The 16,998-nt window shown below is 42.1% G+C and overlaps 1 non-coding gene across 1 annotated transcript; it reads right to left on the bottom strand.

The window, feature by feature from the left end:
* Positions 1–16,037: 16,037 nt before the first annotated feature.
* LOC114817040 lies at positions 16,038–16,175 on the bottom strand. The gene has a single exon (XR_003764882.1). It is a non-coding gene; the product is annotated as a small nucleolar RNA SNORA7 (small nucleolar RNA).
* Between the last annotated feature and the right edge of the window lie 823 nt (positions 16,176–16,998).

The following is a 16,998-nucleotide window of genomic DNA, read 5'->3' as shown; positions in this document are numbered from 1 at the left end:
TACTTATAAAGCACCATGGTGTAGTGGATAGAGCATGTGCCTGGGAGTCAGAAGTCATGGTTCTAATCTGGACTTTGCCACTTCTCTGCTGTGTGGCCTTGGGCAAGTCACTTCATGTTTCTGTGTCTCAGTTACCTCTTCTGTAAAATGGGGATTAAGACTGTGAGCCCCATGTGGGGCAGGTATTGTATACAACCTGATTTGCTTGTATCTACCCCAGTGCTTAGTAGGGTGCCTGGCACACATATTAAGCACTTAACAAATACCAAAGTTATTATTATTGCTATTCTTTCCCTGTATTTTGGCCATTCCCCTATCTTTATTGTAATGTCTCTCTCTCCCATGCTAGATTGTCATCTCTTTGAGGGCAGGGATTGTGTCTACCAGCTCTATTGTATTATACTTTCCCAAATGCTCTGAACATTGTACTGCTCACAGTACATGCTCGATAAACACCATTCATTGAGAAAGCATTTTTTTTTAAAGAAAAGTGATGAAGTGAAGAATCCCTTGCTTGGACCTCTCATCAAATTTATACCAGTTTTAGTATAAACTTTGAAGAGCCAAATGGCTTCAGATTTGACTAGGGCAGGACTGGCTTCAGACATTTGGACTCCCTGAGCCATGGGAATTTTTTTAAATTTAATTTTATTGGTATTGGTTAGGTGCTTACTATGTGTCAATCACTGTTCTAGACCCAAGTTCTAATCCCATCTTTGTCAGTGATTTACTGTGTGACCTTGGGCAAGTCACTTAATTTCCCTGGGCCCCATCAATCAAATAGGGATAATATACCTTCTCTCCCTTGTAGCTTCTGAGCCTTGTGTCTGATCCAGTTATCTTGTATCACTCTGAATGCTTAGCACAGTGCATGGCACATAGGGCTTGATAAATATAATGAGCATGGTTCAGCAACAGAGATGGTAATTTGGGGAAGTGCTGTTGTACTTCTCCAACCAGGAAATGTGCAACTGAAAGCAGAAAATTTGCTATTCTTGGATTTTAGCAGCATGGAGCTGTCTCTTTTGTCGACTTCTGATGAGGAGACCCTACCCATGCTTGTGCGGCAGCTGAAGAGACATAGGTACAGTGTGCTTGTAAACTAGGGGATAGTGGCCTAGAAAAGCTGAATAAAAGATTGTAGGCTCTCAAGAGCCTGGGTCATGTCTTTTGTTGCATGGCCCAGCTCTTTATATGGTGCTCTGCTCAAGGAGGCAAATTAATCGATCCTAATGAATGACTAGGGAGGCAGTGTGACTTAATAATAATAATAATAATGTTGGTATTTGTTAAACTCTTACTATGTGCAGAGCACTGTTCTAAGCACTGGGGTGGATACAGGGTAATCAGGTTGTCCCACGTGAGGCTCACAGTTAATCCCCATTTTACAAATGAGGTAACTGAGGCACAGAGAAGTCAAGTGACTTGCCCACAGTCACAGAGCTGACTAGTGGCAGAGCCGGGAGTCGAACCCATGACCTCTGACTCCGAAGCCCAGGCTCTTTCCACTGAGCCATGCTGCTTTCCAATAGAGAATGATAGAGAGAGCATGGGTCTGGGAATTAGGAAACCTGGATTATAGTCTCAGCTGTGCCACAGCTTTATTGTGTAATCTCGGGGAAATTGTTTAAGCTTTCTGGGCCTCAGTTTCTCCAACTGTAAAATGGGAATAAGATACCTTGGTTTTGAGCCTCATGTTGGATAGGGACCATGTTTGATCTGATTTTTGTGTTGCTTCCTTAATACTTAGCAGAATGCTTGATGCATAGTAATCCCTTAATAAATGCCCATAGCTAACTAAATATCAATGAGGTCAATTTTTATTTTATACCTCAAAAGCTTCAGAAAAGGCAGTATGCACTTGACAGTGTTTTACTTGACAGTGCTCTGGACTCTGGAATGCTTGGAGGGCCCTGTGACTTGAGATTCTCTAGGCTGTAAACTCATTGTGGGGAAGAAATGCATCTGTTTATTGCATCAGCATGGCGTAGTGGATAGAGCCAGGGCCTGGGAGTCAGAAAGTCATGGGTTCTAATCCTCCCTTGGCCACTTGTCAGCTGTGTGACCTTGGACAAGTCCCTTCACTTCTCTGGGCCTCAGTGACCTCATCTGTAAATTGGGGATTGAGACTCTGAGCCCCATGTGGGACAGGGACTGTGTCCAACCTGATTAGACTGTAAGCCCCCGATTAGACTGTAAGCCCGTCAAACAGCAGGGACTGTCTCTATCTGTTGCCGACTTGTTCATCCCAAGCGCTTAGTACAGTGCTCTGCACATAGTAAGTGCTCAATAAATACTATTGAATGAATCTGCTTGCATCCACCCCAGTACTTAGTACAGTGCCTGGCACATAGTTAAGCACTTAACAAATACCATAATTATTATTACTGCTATATTGTACTCTCCCAAGAGCTTAGTACAGTGCTTTGCATACAGTAAGCGTTCAGTAAATGCAATTCACTGACTGCGATCAATTATTCCATTATATTTTTGCAATCAATCAATCAATGGAATTTATGGAGCGCTTACTATTTGCATTCTACTAAGTGCTTGGGAGAATACAGTCTAACAAGGTTGAGGAACATATTCTCTGCCCACAGTGTACTTACTCTGTGCAAAGCACTTGGGAGAGTACAATAGAGGTAGTAGACAAAGTGAGGACCACTCTGGGAAAGAATATGCATATCTGATGAAGTCATAAAATTAACCCCTTATTGCCTGGTGCCTGCACTTGGCTCCATGGGTGCTTCTGAAATCCCATTATAAGTCATATTTATCGAGGATTTACTATGAGCAGAGCACTTGTACTAAGGTCTTGAGAGAGAGAGAGTACAATTAAGAGAGTTATATTGGCCTTTATTATTATTATTAGTTATTAGACTTTCAATAGTAATGCACACTGTACTTAAGGTCTTTCCCTCATCTAGGAAGCCCTGAAGTCATTAACAGATCTTTTTCCTCCCTCAAGCTCTCTGAAATTTTTCTTCTTATTATGGAGGTCATTGTTGGCATGGGGCTGAAAAGGTCGCATCTAATCCATTTTCTCCAAACTGTAACCTCGTTTTGGGCAGGGAACATGTCTGTGAATTGGTGTAATGTTCTTCCCCAAGTGCTTAGTACAGTGCTCTGCACACAGTAGGCACTCAGTAAATGCAATTGACTGACTGACAAGATGTGGAAAGAGAAGTGCTTCAGCGAGGGCCCAGTGGGGAAAGTGGAGGTTCAGCAGAGCAGCCAAGTGTTTCCAGGGGGCATGTGCATTGCGAGCGAAAGATACTGTTTGGTTATTGAGAAGAGACCAAACTAAATGCCAATATTTGGTGATCTCCCCTTGATGGAACGTGTGGATGGAACAGCAGCTAGGAAGATGCTAGGACACTGACCTCATTTGGGAAATCAATTTTAATTTTGCCCAGGGGAAAGTGAAACTGTTTCAGTAAAAGCAATGATATTAAGAACAAAATAAGCCACTTTACCAACTGTCTTATCTTCACGGTAAAGATCTTTTTAAGCATAGAAACTGGGGGAGGCAGGGGAGGAAGGGGCCTGGACTCTGTGTACAACTCATTTCCTTTCTGACTCTGAGCAAGTCACTAAACGTTGAGGGAATGGGGTGGGGGGAGGGCGGGCAGGGGGTACACAGAGAGCCTCTTTTCCTGTTTGAAGAGTGGAGGGAGAAATTCTTGTATACATAATTCTTTGAGATCCTCGAGAACAAAGTTTGCTATATAATGATATTCCGAGGGCAAACGGCAGCTTTCATCTTTGGAATATCAAATAACATAGTGCTTAGGCAGTGCTCTTCATCTTCAAAGTGTTTTGCCGACATTAGTTAATTAATGTAAGTGCAGAGTATTATTATTATTATTAATAACATTTGTGCATATGTCAGGACCAGAGTAGTGGATCTCACAAAACTAACATGCCATGAGTGATTGCAGACAGAATTGCTATTACTGCAAGTTGTTTCAGATGCATGCTGGAGGTCATTAGGTGTTTTAGTGAGGACTCTGACCAAAACGATTACACAGGGGATGCAGCTGTTACTGTCTTGGAGTCCAGCTTGTGAGGTATAAGGCTTAAGGTGCAGCAGGAGGGACTGAGATTAGAGGTAATGAAGAATTTCATGAAAACTGGGGTTGTTAAATATTGGAGTAGATTAGCAGGATCCTAGGAGGTCTCTAACAATAGGGTAGATTGTCCTCTGTCTAGGACAGGTTTAAGTGTATTCTTGCCGGAAGGCAGGGAGATAGGCTTAAATATCTCCCTATTCCTTCCAAGCCCATGCTGAAATACTGAAAGCTCTCCCTTCATAAGTGGCTCTCCCTTTTGTCTGAATTCCTTTTGTCTCTTTCCCATCTTGCACGCCTTACCTGTTGCATGACAAGTGCCAGTGGCAGCAGAAATCCAAATTCCTGTGTGTTGTGGAAAGACACTAAGAGGCATGTGTCAGGAAGGCACCCAAGGTGAGTAGTCCAATCTACCTGAAGGGCTACTAATTTTTTGAGTGTGATCAGAGTTACTGGGGAAGACAAGACGATAATGCAGCCTCAGTATTGAGACACTCAGTCATCTGTCTGCCGCAGGAAGGCAATGGAGATTTTGTACAGGTGAGAACAGGTAATCTTTGTGAGGGCGTAATTGCAAAATAAGAAAATGTCCTTGTGTCAGTTCAGACTGGTGACTAATAAATAGGTCTAATGCCTTAAGTTTGAGGCACTAGTCCATTGTACCAGACTAGTGTGAAAGTTGAGACTGAGTCCCTTCCCCATCGCCCGCCCCCCAAATAAAGGGCAGGGGGGTGGGCAACACTTTAAGGACACTTCAGCCTGAAAATAACTTTTGTACTGTGCATCTTTGCCTAAGGCACATTTCTTATTGGTGAGTAATAGCTTTTTCACAATCCTCCTTTTATATTCACTTCTATAATGCTACCAAGTTTGCCAAGGTTCATTTAAAGGAGAATACAGTATTTATTTCCCAGCCAACTTTAGGAGTGTTATAATTTCTCCAAGAGACTTTAAAACCTTTGAGGATTCATTCACCAGTTTCTCCCCCCACCCCACGCTTCCCTATCCCACACTCTAAACTAAACCAAAAAAAAACAACCCAACACAAAAAACTCAAAGCTAATAGTGCTTTAGCTATCCTTAAAGGCAGAGATGAAAGCTGCAGTTGGCTAAATGCAGGCATTGTTTCCAAGTGTCTCAGGTTAAAGTTGTTGTCAGTTCAGACCATAGAGAAGAGGGTGGTTGCAACAGTAGGGCAGGTCATTCACCTTTTAGAGTCCTTTGGGAATCTTATTCAAATGAAGGTTTTGCTCTTCTCCTTCTGGGGAAGTAGATAGCAAATGGAAAGCTGCAGTTTCACCTTGTGTGATGTTAAGCTAAGACACTGGGAAAATGTGTTAGCCTGAATTTGACCCCCCGAAACATCATCTCCCTGATCCTTTGGGCAGTGGTCAGCCTCTGGGAAAAAGACCTTAAACGAAGCTAAAAATCACCAAGAGTAAATTGACCCCAAAACCAAACAACTAGTCCTCCGGCACTTCCTTTGCCTTGACCCTCCTGGATTTAACGTTCGTGGACTGTTTTTGGAGGGTCTTGAGTTTCTATGGTTTGGGTGGGGTGGTGGGTTTCCTTTCTATTTATTTATTTATTTATTGATTTATTTATTTATTTATTTATTTATTTTTGTGACATTTGCAGATATGGGTCAGAAGGAAAAGGGGGGATAACACTAATTCTGCAGGCTCCCCCAGAAAGGAGAGATAAACAGTCTCTTAGGACTTTCAGGAAATATTTTTTAGCATCTTGCACTTTTAGTAAGTGACAGCTTTGCAAATTGCTAGTAAAGAACTTAAATGTCTAATTAAGTCTTGAAGATGTACAAGAGTTTGAAGAAAGTGATTGATGCCCACAAAGGTACTGCTTCCTAATGGAGTCCTCCTGTCAGCAATTGCGAAAGCCCATTTAGCGACTGATGCCTTGTTGTGATCCATGTTGTCATTTTTTCATTACTGATTAAAATTAAAAATCTGCTTGGCAAATCCATTGTAAAAAATTTCCTTCATGAAAATCGACGGGTACAAATTATTTTGTCAATCGTCTGGCAATCAAAATGTGACTGGAGATTGTTTCATGCCATGTATTTTTTTCCCTCCTTCTCTCATGCTCACGCCAGTGACTTTTCACAACAAAGTTTTTAAAAGCGTAGGTGGCAGTCTTGGCAGGGCTTGAAAAAAATTAAAGACTCATCTATATTTTTAATGAAATGTTCTGTGTGTGGTGTATTTCCCCCCCCTCCCCCCCGCCCCCAACTCCCTTTTAGAGCTACAGGCAAAGCTTCTCAGTAGGAAAATCAGTCTGTGCTACATAATTGTGTAATGCTGTGTAATGACAGGTGAATAATAGTAATAAAAGCCTTTATTAGGGTAAAATCTGTTTTGAGAATGGAAGCGTAAACTGTCTAAAACCTGGAGAAAAAAATGAAATCCTGCTTCTTTCAAACTAGGTGGAAAATATTTACAGGCAGCTCAATGGAGATGATTTTTACCTTTATATTTACATGTCACGTTTAAGGAGGTTTGAGAGAACGCAAAGAAAAAAAAAGAATGGATGATAAGAGGTAGATTTGCTTCTCACCTAGTTTTTAATAGAGACATGGAATCTACATATAGGTCTATGCGTGAATGTACACACACACACACACACACACACACATCTTTGGTGAGCCGGGCGGCATTCAAATATATTCAGGAGGTATATTCATTTCTTGGCAACCACTTTGCTCCTGTGGTTATTCACAGTCCCACACAGATTCTTTGAGTGCTTTTAAACAAGGAGAAGTATGTGTGTGTATGTATGCACATGGGTGCATGCACGGATATAGAATCTGTTGGAAGCACTGATTTTCATAAATTGCTAAAATTCTGCAAATGTTTATTGCTCTGAAGTCCAAATATACCTAGTTTTAGATTTCTCACAAAGTCCACTTTTGGTTCTTCAAAGGAACCCAAAGGATTGTTATCAGGTGAATCACTCTGTCTGGGGTAGAGAAAGGAAGAAATCCCCTCAGTGGTCCAGAATGAATGCTTTCTTAAAGTAGAAAATCACTTTTTCATCTGGTTAGACACTAACTTAAGGTTGACTCTAAAATAATGATCAGAATCTGCCTCTTGTAGCAAGATTCTGATTTACAATTTGCTTTGCTTAATTTTCCAAGTGTTTAAAATCTGCCATTAGTAGAAGGGTGAAAGCAGAGCAATCTATTTTTAATTGTGGGAATTTTAGGATGTCATTAATGAAAAATACATACAGTACAATATGTCTCATGTGTCTTTTTTCAGAACAGCCTGCTTGTTTGATGCATTGTTCAAATGGCTCCATTAGGAAAGAATACACAAGCAGCTTAAATCAGCATGTAGATATATTTATGAACCTACATACATTTATATACCTGAATTGGGATATTTATATCTCTTCACACATTGTGGGCTTGTAAAGTTCATATAATAAAACATTGCAAAGTGCAAACAAAACCACATTTTTCTCCATCTATAAAATGGTAAACAGGACAATTAAGAATAACAACAATGAACATTTTGAAACATTGGAAAAGGTCCAGGACTTTATCTGATTGTTCAAACCTATATTTTATGTTAAGTAGGGGGGAAAAAAAGCCTACGGATGAAGTATAATATGTTACAGTAGTCCTGTTCCCTGCACTCAATATGGGTGGTCTATAGAAACCAGGGTTCAATGTAAAGTTTTCTTCAAAGAAGCCCCAGAAAGACGTCTTTGGAGAGTTGATCCCCTCTTCCTTTGAGCTTCTTTAGTTCCAACTCCTTTTCCAAACAAAACGTGCAGCCTAGAATTTTATCAGGCTGCTGGGGACCCCATGGGTCAGAACTTGGTGCAGCGTCTGGAGAGGTTGGCGGTTATGTGGCACGATTGAGTCTTTCCAGACAATTGCACTGGATTTTTTTCTTTCTGCTTCATTGGTTATTGCTCGTGGCCTGGGTTGAAATGAAGACAATGGAGAAGAGCAGAATGAAAAACAAATAAAAACCCAGAAATGAAGGGGGAAAGCCCCCTGTTTTTAGTGACCGTATCCACCTGATGCAGAGGACTGGGAAATTAAAAGTGAAGAATGAATTTCTATCATTAGCCTCTCAATAATCTTTCAGAAAAAAATAGGTTTCTGGGAAGCATTAGTTTCTATGGGCAAATTTAAAAGGGGAACCAAAGCACAGACAAAGGTCAATGACAAATGTATGTAAAAAAAATTGGAGGGAAATCAAGAATATGATAGATGAAAGTTAAGAAATCATTTACTGATGGTAATAGTATTAGTATTCAAATAGTGATTCAGTACTTACTATGCACGGAACAGTGTTCTAAACACTGGTAAAGGGTACAGGGGTGGGAATGAATCTGTCTACCAATTTCTGTTGTATTGTACATTCCCAAAGGCTCAGTACAGTGCCCTGCACATGGTAGTGCTCAAAAAGCAGCATGGCCTAGTGGAAAGAGCACAGGTCTGGAAGTCAGAGGACTTGGATTCTAATCCCAGCTCTTCCTCTTGGAAGAGGAAAGTCATTATTCCCCCAAATTAATCACTGATTCTCCAGGGATATATTGTTATACTGTACTCTCCAAAGTACTTAGTTCAGTGCTCTGCACACAGTAAGTGCTTAAGAATAGGATAGATTGCTCCTGGGGCTCACTAAACTAAGTAGTTTATTGGAAGATTACCCTTTAATGCAGCAATATTGATTGAGCATCTTCCCTGGACAGGACACTCTACTGGGAGCTTGGGGAAACTTAGAAGGGGAAGACTGGATTCCCTACGTGAGGAACTGCTCATCTAATGCTGAAGACAATGGACATAAATTGACCCTGATTTTTGTAATGTTGGGTTCTTCCTGGGTGCAAAGCCCTGTACTAGATTTCCCCCCTGACACCAGCTAGGTTTCTCAAAACCAGGAGTCTTCAACTGGCCTTCTATGGAATTCAACGGGTTCACCCAGAAGATGAGCCTGGGCTGCAGTCAACTGCAAAATTAACAATGAGGCTAGAGAAGCAGTGTGACTCAGTGGAAAGAGCACGGGCTTGGGAGTCAGAGGTCATGGGTTCGAATTCTGACTCTGCCACTTGTCAGCTGTGTGACTGTGGGCAAGTCACTTAACTTTTCTGTGCCCCAGTTACCTCATCTGTAAAATGGGGATTAAGACTGTGAGCCTCATGTGGGACAACCTGATTACTCTGTATGTCTACCCCAGCGCTTAGAACAGTGCTTGGCACATAGTAAGCGCTTAACAAATACCAACATTATTATTGTTATTATTATAATGTTGGTATTTGTTAAGCGCTTACTATGTGCCGAGCACTGTTCTAAGCACTGGGGTAGACATAGGGGAATCAGGTTGTCCCACGTGGGGCTCACAGTCTTAATTCCCATTTTACAGATGAGGGAACTGAGGCACAGAGAAGTTAAGTGACTTGCCCACAGTCACACAGCCAACAAGTGGCAGAGCTGGGATTCGAACTCATGAGCCCTGACTCCAAAGCCCATGCTCTTTCCACTGAGCCACGCTGTTATTATTACTCTGTCCCCAGGCTTTACTTAACTCAGGAGTTTGCATATTCGTCTTCTTCCTAGGAAATGCTCATAATTTTGCTTTTACTGTTCAGATACTAACAAGGGAGATAACTGCATTTTGCTAACTGTCTTAGGCTTACAGTTGAATAGTCCTGGTAAGGCAAAAGGTCATATGAGGGGAAAAGGCTGAGAAGAGTTGGAAGAGAGGAAATGAATAACAATAAAATTCATGATAATGGTGTTTGTTAAGCACTTACTATGTGCCCAGAACTGTATTAAGTGCTGGGGTAGATTCTAAGTGGTGGGGTAGGTACAAGGCAATCAGGTTGGACAGAGTCGTGTCCCACATAGGGCTCACAGTCCTAATTCCTGTTTTACAGATGAGGGAACCCTAGGCACAGAGAAGTTAAGTGATTTGCCCAAGGTCATACAGGAGACAAGTGGGTCCTTCTCACTCCCAGCCCATCCTCTATCCACTAGGCCATGTTGCTCCTCAAATGAAGGCAGTGGAGGGTGCCTTGGGTCAAGAGAACGTTATTAATGTGGGGAAGACTTCTACAGTTTTACATGTTTGAAGGGAAAGAGCAAGAGTAGAGTTGAGGAGTTGAAGATGGCAGTAAAGAAAGGGAGAAGGATTGGAGCAAGAATTTTGAAGAGATGAGAGGGGTTGTGGTCCAATGCCCATTTAGAGAAGTTAGACTTTTTAAGAATAGGTGGGAGACCTCTTGAGAGAAAACTGGGAAGAAAAAAGTGAACATAGGTACTGGTGAGCATTGAGGATGTGTGGTGGCCTTTGGGGAAGTTAAAGATAATAATAGTAATTATGGTATTTGTTGAACATTTACTACATGCCATGTGCTGTGGTTGAGACAGAACAGTCAAGTCATAGTTCTTGTCTCCACAGACTATTAGGGACAGAAAACAGATATTGAATCCCCATTTTTCAGATGAGGTAACTGAGGCCCTAAATTAGAAGCTGTGACGTGCCCAAGGTCACATAGCTGGCACTGGGGTGGAGCAGGGATTAGAATCAAGGCCTCTTTTGCCTGGGGGAGGTAGTCCTCCGCAACAGAGCTCAGATCACAGGTCCGAGCTCCAGGAACTCCAAGGATTAGCTGGTGAATCTGCAAGTGTATCTGACCCCTTCCCTCTGGACCTTTATCATATGCCAACAAAGTCACTGGGGAAGTCGCTATGGGTTAGAGGGGGATAAGCTCTTAGAGGAAGTTAATTGATCAGTCATATTTATTGAGTAATTCTTGTGTGCAGAGTACTATACCAAGCATTTGGTAGAGTAGAGACACAATCCTTCCCATCAAGGAGCTTAAAATCTGCTGGGAGTCGAAGGGGTAACATTAAAGATCTGGAAGTGTTAGTTGGGACTCTGGGGCAATAAAGACAAAAAATGTATAGATAGGAAAGAGTGCGAACTATCTGAAGTTGGTGTTATCATAATGGAGTTTGATGAGATGGCGATTTTTCAGGCTCCATTTCCAGCTTCTACTACTCTCAAACCTAGGATGTCACTGAGCAACCCTGTTGCCTAAGTAATCAGGGGAAAAGAAAATGAATTTACTGTGCTGGAAGTGGGCCTGTTTCTTTAGGCAATGCTTAACCGTGAGAGCAGGATTGGGAAAAGTGAACTGTGGGAGAGATCAGTCAGTAGTATTGATGCTGGTTTGGGATTGATAGTGTAAGAATGATGGAGGGATGAGGGAGTCAATTTTAGTGGAGAGAACATGTTAGGGGTTCTAGGAGAGGCAAAACAGTGGGCAGAGATTGCCTCTATCTGTTGCGGAATTGTACTTCCCAAGTGCTTAGTACAGTGCTATGCACAGAGTAAGCGCTCAATAAATACGACTGAATGAATGAATGAGTTTGGAGGCTTTGGTGGTGGTAGAGGCCAATTTTGGAGGGTGTGGGGATGTGGGTGAGAAGGATGGCTTACAGTAAAGAAGAACCACAGACAGTGCTAAAAAACAAACACATGGTGGAGGAGAAGTCAAGTATAAGGAGAGGGTGTTGAGGTTGAACACAATCTTAACTTTCACATCCTTTCTTAAAACTGGAGATGGATGCGTGGGATCAGGGTTCCGTGGTCTATCATAATCAATCACATTTATTTTGTGACTCCCAGAGCTAATGCCAACCTAATCACAGTACCTCAATCTTTTCTATCTTGCCGCCGACCTCTCTCCCACTTCCTGCTTCTGGCCTGGAATGCCCTCCCTCTTCATATCTGACAGACAATTACTCTCCCCATCTTTAGAGCTTTATTGAAAACACATTTCCTCCAAGAGGCCTTCCCTGACTGAGACCTCATTTCCTCTTTTCCCACTCTCTTCTGTGTCACCCTGACCTGTTCCCTTTATTCACCCCTCCCCAGCAGCCCCTCAACACTTATTTCCATATCAGTAATTTGTTTATGTTAATGTCTGTCTCCCCCCTGGACTGTAAACTCACTGTGGGCAGGGAATGTGTGTGCTAAATTGTTGTCTTGTACTTTCTCAAGCACTTAGTAAAGTTATCTGCAAACAGTAAGTCCTCAATAAGTACAATTTATTTTTGTTAAGGTACTTGTTAAGCACTTATTATGTGCTAGACACTGTACTAAGCACTGGGGTAGATACAAGCTTATCAGTTTGGACACAGTCTCTGTTCCATATGAGGCTCATGGTCTGAGTCCCCATTTTACAGATGAGGTAACTGAGGTACATAGAAGTTAAGTGATTCTTCCAAGGTCACAGAGATTCGTCCAAGGTCACAGAGCAGACAAGCAGACTGTGTGCAGAGCACTGCACTAAGCATTTGGGAGATTTCTAGAGCATTTACCTTCATTCTTTCTTGAATAGTCATTCATTTCATGTCTTGGCTGCAAATCTTCAGGCCCCAGCAGAGTGCAAGTCTTTGAAATGGGGTTGAGATGGGAAGAAGGACTGTTGATATTCACGTGTAATATTTGTTGTGTGCCCTGTGATAGCAGGCTGAAGGTTTCTGCCTGAAGGAAGGGGGTGAATTTCTCTAAGTTGAATGGTGATTAATAATAATAATTGTAGGATTTTTTTAAGTGCTTACTATGCATCAAGTACTGTTCTAAGTACTGGAGATTAGACAAGATAAAGTCAGACACAATCACTGTCCCACTCAGGATTCACAGTGTAGCTAATGGTGAATAATAACAATTGTGGGAATTTTTAAGCACTTACTATGCGTCAAGCACTGTTCTAAGCACTGGAGGTGAGACAGGATAATCAAGTCAGACACAATCCCTGTTCCACTCAAGGATTCACAATGTAGTTTGATGGGAAAATCCCTTTAGCCAAATGCTGGTTATCCCAACTGACTGACTAGCTGAACTAAGGCCCATCGAACCCATGAGGAAGAGCTACCTGGGAACACTAATAAATGAGGTGCGTGCTGGTCGGAGGAAGCTAAACTCAATTTAGTTTGATCATTCGTATTTTCAGTGATCTGAATACGTCTCGAACCCAGGTGATTCAGCTAATCAGCTTTCTCCGGTGTTTACAGAATTTCCATGGATTCTTAGGACAAGTTCTCAGGGAAGAATTTGAGGTTTTGCTATTTAAATTCTTCTGTATCCTGAGCTGACGTCTAAAACAACGAAACCAAATAGATCTCTGACATGCTGCTTTTGCCTTTTGAAACAAAGCCTGGTGTACGCAGTGGGCTGTATTCCCACTGGTAGGCAATTGGTGGAATCAGAAAAATGTTTTCCTATCCAGATAATTCTTTCTTTTTTTGACAAGACTGGGTGCATTACAAACTAAATGCCATCATTTTTAGCCAGCTCTTCTATTTTAATTGTATAGCTAGCATGAATACAGGAAATTATGGGAGGGACTATGCAAATTTTTTTGGTGGCAGTGACAAATCTCAGAATTTCCCAGGGGAACCCAAAGCTACATTTCTGGAGTCAGCAGAAGGAGCTTTAAGACTCATTTCCGGGATATCTCCTTCCTCCCCTTAACTTTTGCCTAAAGGACCATTAACTGCTGCTTTACAAGCCTTCCAGGCTTGGCTTGAATCCATACAATCTCAAATGATCCAGGGTTCCCTCAAACATGATGTGTGGTTAGCTGTTCAGCCCCACTGCAAGGCTTCTGTTTTTGTAATAGTTAATGTGGGGGTCTTGTGGGCCCTCTAGTTTAACTTCTCTGGTGGTTGCTTTAATAAGGAGTCAAAGAATTACAGTTTGTCATTGCTACTCTGAGGGTCCTGCCTTCCTTTAGCTAACCAAGAATTTTATTTTCAATCAATGGCTTTTGGCAATGACTATATAGCACCATCAGAACAAATTGGTTTTAAATGAGTAAAAGCATCATGCATCTATGGCCCTAAAGCCTCAAAGGGTTTTTAGAGTGGTAGCTTTTTTGGCAATAAACCCTATTGATTTTAGCTAATCGCCAGTTTAGCACAATAGCCACAACCAGTTATTAGAATTACCCCGTTGCGGTCCATGGTTTGATCTGCATTGAGCACATATCAGTATTATAATATGTGGGTCAAGTCTTAGAAATTGAGTGGCACAGAATTCAGTTTACTGCAACAGGGAGGAATATTTGGTGAACCAGCCAGTCATATTTACTGAGCACTTACTATGTGCGGAGCACTGTACTAAATGCTTGGGAAAGTGCAATACAACATCATTAGAAGACTCATTCCTTGTCTATAATAATCTTACAGTTTAGAGGGATTGTGTATATAAAATGGAATGTGAAGGGTGAATGTGAAACAAAGCCTTCCAGAAGAAGGTGTCCTGTTTCTCTCCATTCAGCTGGGCCACTGGGTAGAGGGGATGGAGGGGGGGGGGGGAGAGAGAGAGAGAAAGCAGCTGCTTCAGTAGTGTGATATAATAATAATAATTGTGGTATTTGTTAAACACTTACTATGTGCCAGGCACTGTACTAAGCGCTGGGGAAGAGACAAGATAATCATGTTAGAAACAGCCCCTGTCCCATATGGGGCTCACAGTCTTAATCCCCATTTTACAGAGGAAGTAACTGAGACACAGTGAAGTGAAGTGACTTGCCCAAGGCCACACAGGAGACAAGTGGTGGAGCCAAAACTAGAACCCAGGGCCTTCTGACTCCCAGGCCCTTGCTCTGTGCACTACATCGTACTACTTCTTCATCAGCTCAAGGAATCTCAGAGCAAAGATTTCCCATATGAGGCTGAACACACCCTGTTGATTTAGGGATTTTTAAGCTGGCCACCCAGTCTGTGAGACAATGCAGAGGAGCCGCTGACTCTCCCTTGGCATGTCTAGGGCCCTTAATTAGTACCTCATGGCCTCTCCTGCTGGGACTAGGGCTGGACTGAGAGTGTGGGGTGTTGAGGGTTGTGGGGGGAAGAGTGGGATGGGGGAAGAGGGAAAGGTCTATGGCAGAAATATGAGAAATGGAAATTTTGGCCCCTGAAAAAGAACTCCACTAATACAGAGACTGAGCTCCTGTCTCCCAGAGAGGAGCTGTCATGGACACCTTCCTCCTCACCTCCTGTTGTAGGCCTACAATGCAACTAGAGTAGAAGAGGCAGAAAATGAGATGAGAAGCAGACAGAGCCTTTTTGGGTCAGATCGCTGTTCTGTCTCCAGTGGTTTTAAAAGATATTTGGAAGAATCATACAATGGTTGTCACCATTCAATCACCTAGTTTTAGAGGTACTACCTACATCTCTGCATTTTCTCTTCAACAACCTAGTTTTGGAGGTACTACCTACATCTCTGCATTTTCTCTCCTAATCAATCAATGGTATTTATTGAAATTTACTGTGTGCAGAGCACTATATTAAGCACTGGGAGAATAAAATAAATGAGTTAATACATATTCCCTGAGCACAAGGAGTTTACAGTCTAGAGTCTGCAAGACCATAATGTTGTGTCCTGAGTTTATCGGGAACCTACAAAGACCTTTCTCTACATTCTTCATGAGCCTTTTAACATCCCTAGCTTTTCCTGCAAACATTGGTCTAGTAAGCCACGATGGGCCTTCTGTTCTTGGATTCATTCAACTTCTTCTCGAACCTATGGGTGTTTTTGCTTTTATAATAATATCAACCAATCATATTTATTGAGCACTTACTGTGTGCAGGACACTGTACAAAGCACTTGGGGGAATATGACATAATATAACAGACACATTCCTTGCCCACAACAAGCTTGCAGTCTAGAGGGAGCTTTTTGTTTTGTCTTATGCTGTCGAGTCATCTCCAACCCTTAGCGACGCCATGGATACATCTCTCCCAGAATACTCCACTTCCATCTGCAATTGTTCTGGTAATGTACCCAGAGAGTTTTCTTGGTTAAGAATACAGAAGTGGTTTACCATTGCCTACTTCTGCGCAGTAAATTTGAGTCTCCACCCTCAACTCTCTCCTATGCTGCTGCTGCTGCTGCCCAGCGTAGGTGAGTTTTGACTTGTAGCAGATTGCCTTCAACTGACTAGCCACTGTCCAAGCTAGGAATAGAATGGCTATGCCTCTGCTTGACTTTCCCTCCCATAATCGAGACTGGTAGAGTACTGGAAACTCTCCAGGTGTGACCCTGAGAGGAGAGAGGGAGTTTACAATCTAATAATAATAATACTACTTATTAAGTACTTAGTATGTGCCATTCACTTTACTAAGCACTGGGGTAGATACATGATAATCAACATGGACATAGTCCCTGTCCCAACATCACAGTCTAAGTAGGAGACAGGAACATTTAATCCCCACTATATAGTCGAGGAAACTGAAGCACAGAGAATTTAAGTAACTTGCCCAAAGAAACATTGCCCACAAGTAGGGGAGCTGGGATTAAAATCCTGATCCTTTTTTTTTTTTTTAAATGGTATCTGGTAAACCCAGGCACTATACTAAGCACTAGAGTAGAATCAAAATAATCAGGTTGGATTATTTCTCACGGAGGCTCACATTGTTAATTCCCATTTTACAGATTAGATAACTGAGGCACAGAGAAGTAAAGTGACTATCCCAAGGTCGCACAGCACACAAGGGGCAAAGCCGGAATTAGAACCGAAGTCCTCTGACTCCCAGATCCTTGCTCTTTCCATCAGGCTGCACTAGCTTCCTGGAGTAACATACATGCCATGGGCTGGAGATGTATTCTGTTTGTTTCTCTTAGACTTGCTTCCTTTAGGTTTTTGCTTTGTATTTTGAAGCATTCGAACACAGCATAGAGGTCAACAACAAGTCCTAAGGCTGGTGGGAAATTTGGGGTCCCTTTCTAAATGCCACCTGAGAAGAGTCAGAATAGCTGAAGACTGGCAGTGATCAACAGTGAGTGAGACTTGATTGGACCGAACTGGGTGGAAAACTGGTGTTTGGTTGGTATGAATGAGACATTTTTCAGCGTTTGAAGGTCAAGGTCAGCCA

Source organism: Ornithorhynchus anatinus, chromosome 1 (assembly GCF_004115215.2).
Source record: "Ornithorhynchus anatinus isolate Pmale09 chromosome 1, mOrnAna1.pri.v4, whole genome shotgun sequence".
NCBI lineage: Eukaryota > Metazoa > Chordata > Mammalia > Monotremata > Ornithorhynchidae > Ornithorhynchus > Ornithorhynchus anatinus.
The sequence above is the reverse complement of the archived record's forward strand: the minus strand, read 5'-3'. Positions and strand labels throughout refer to the sequence as shown.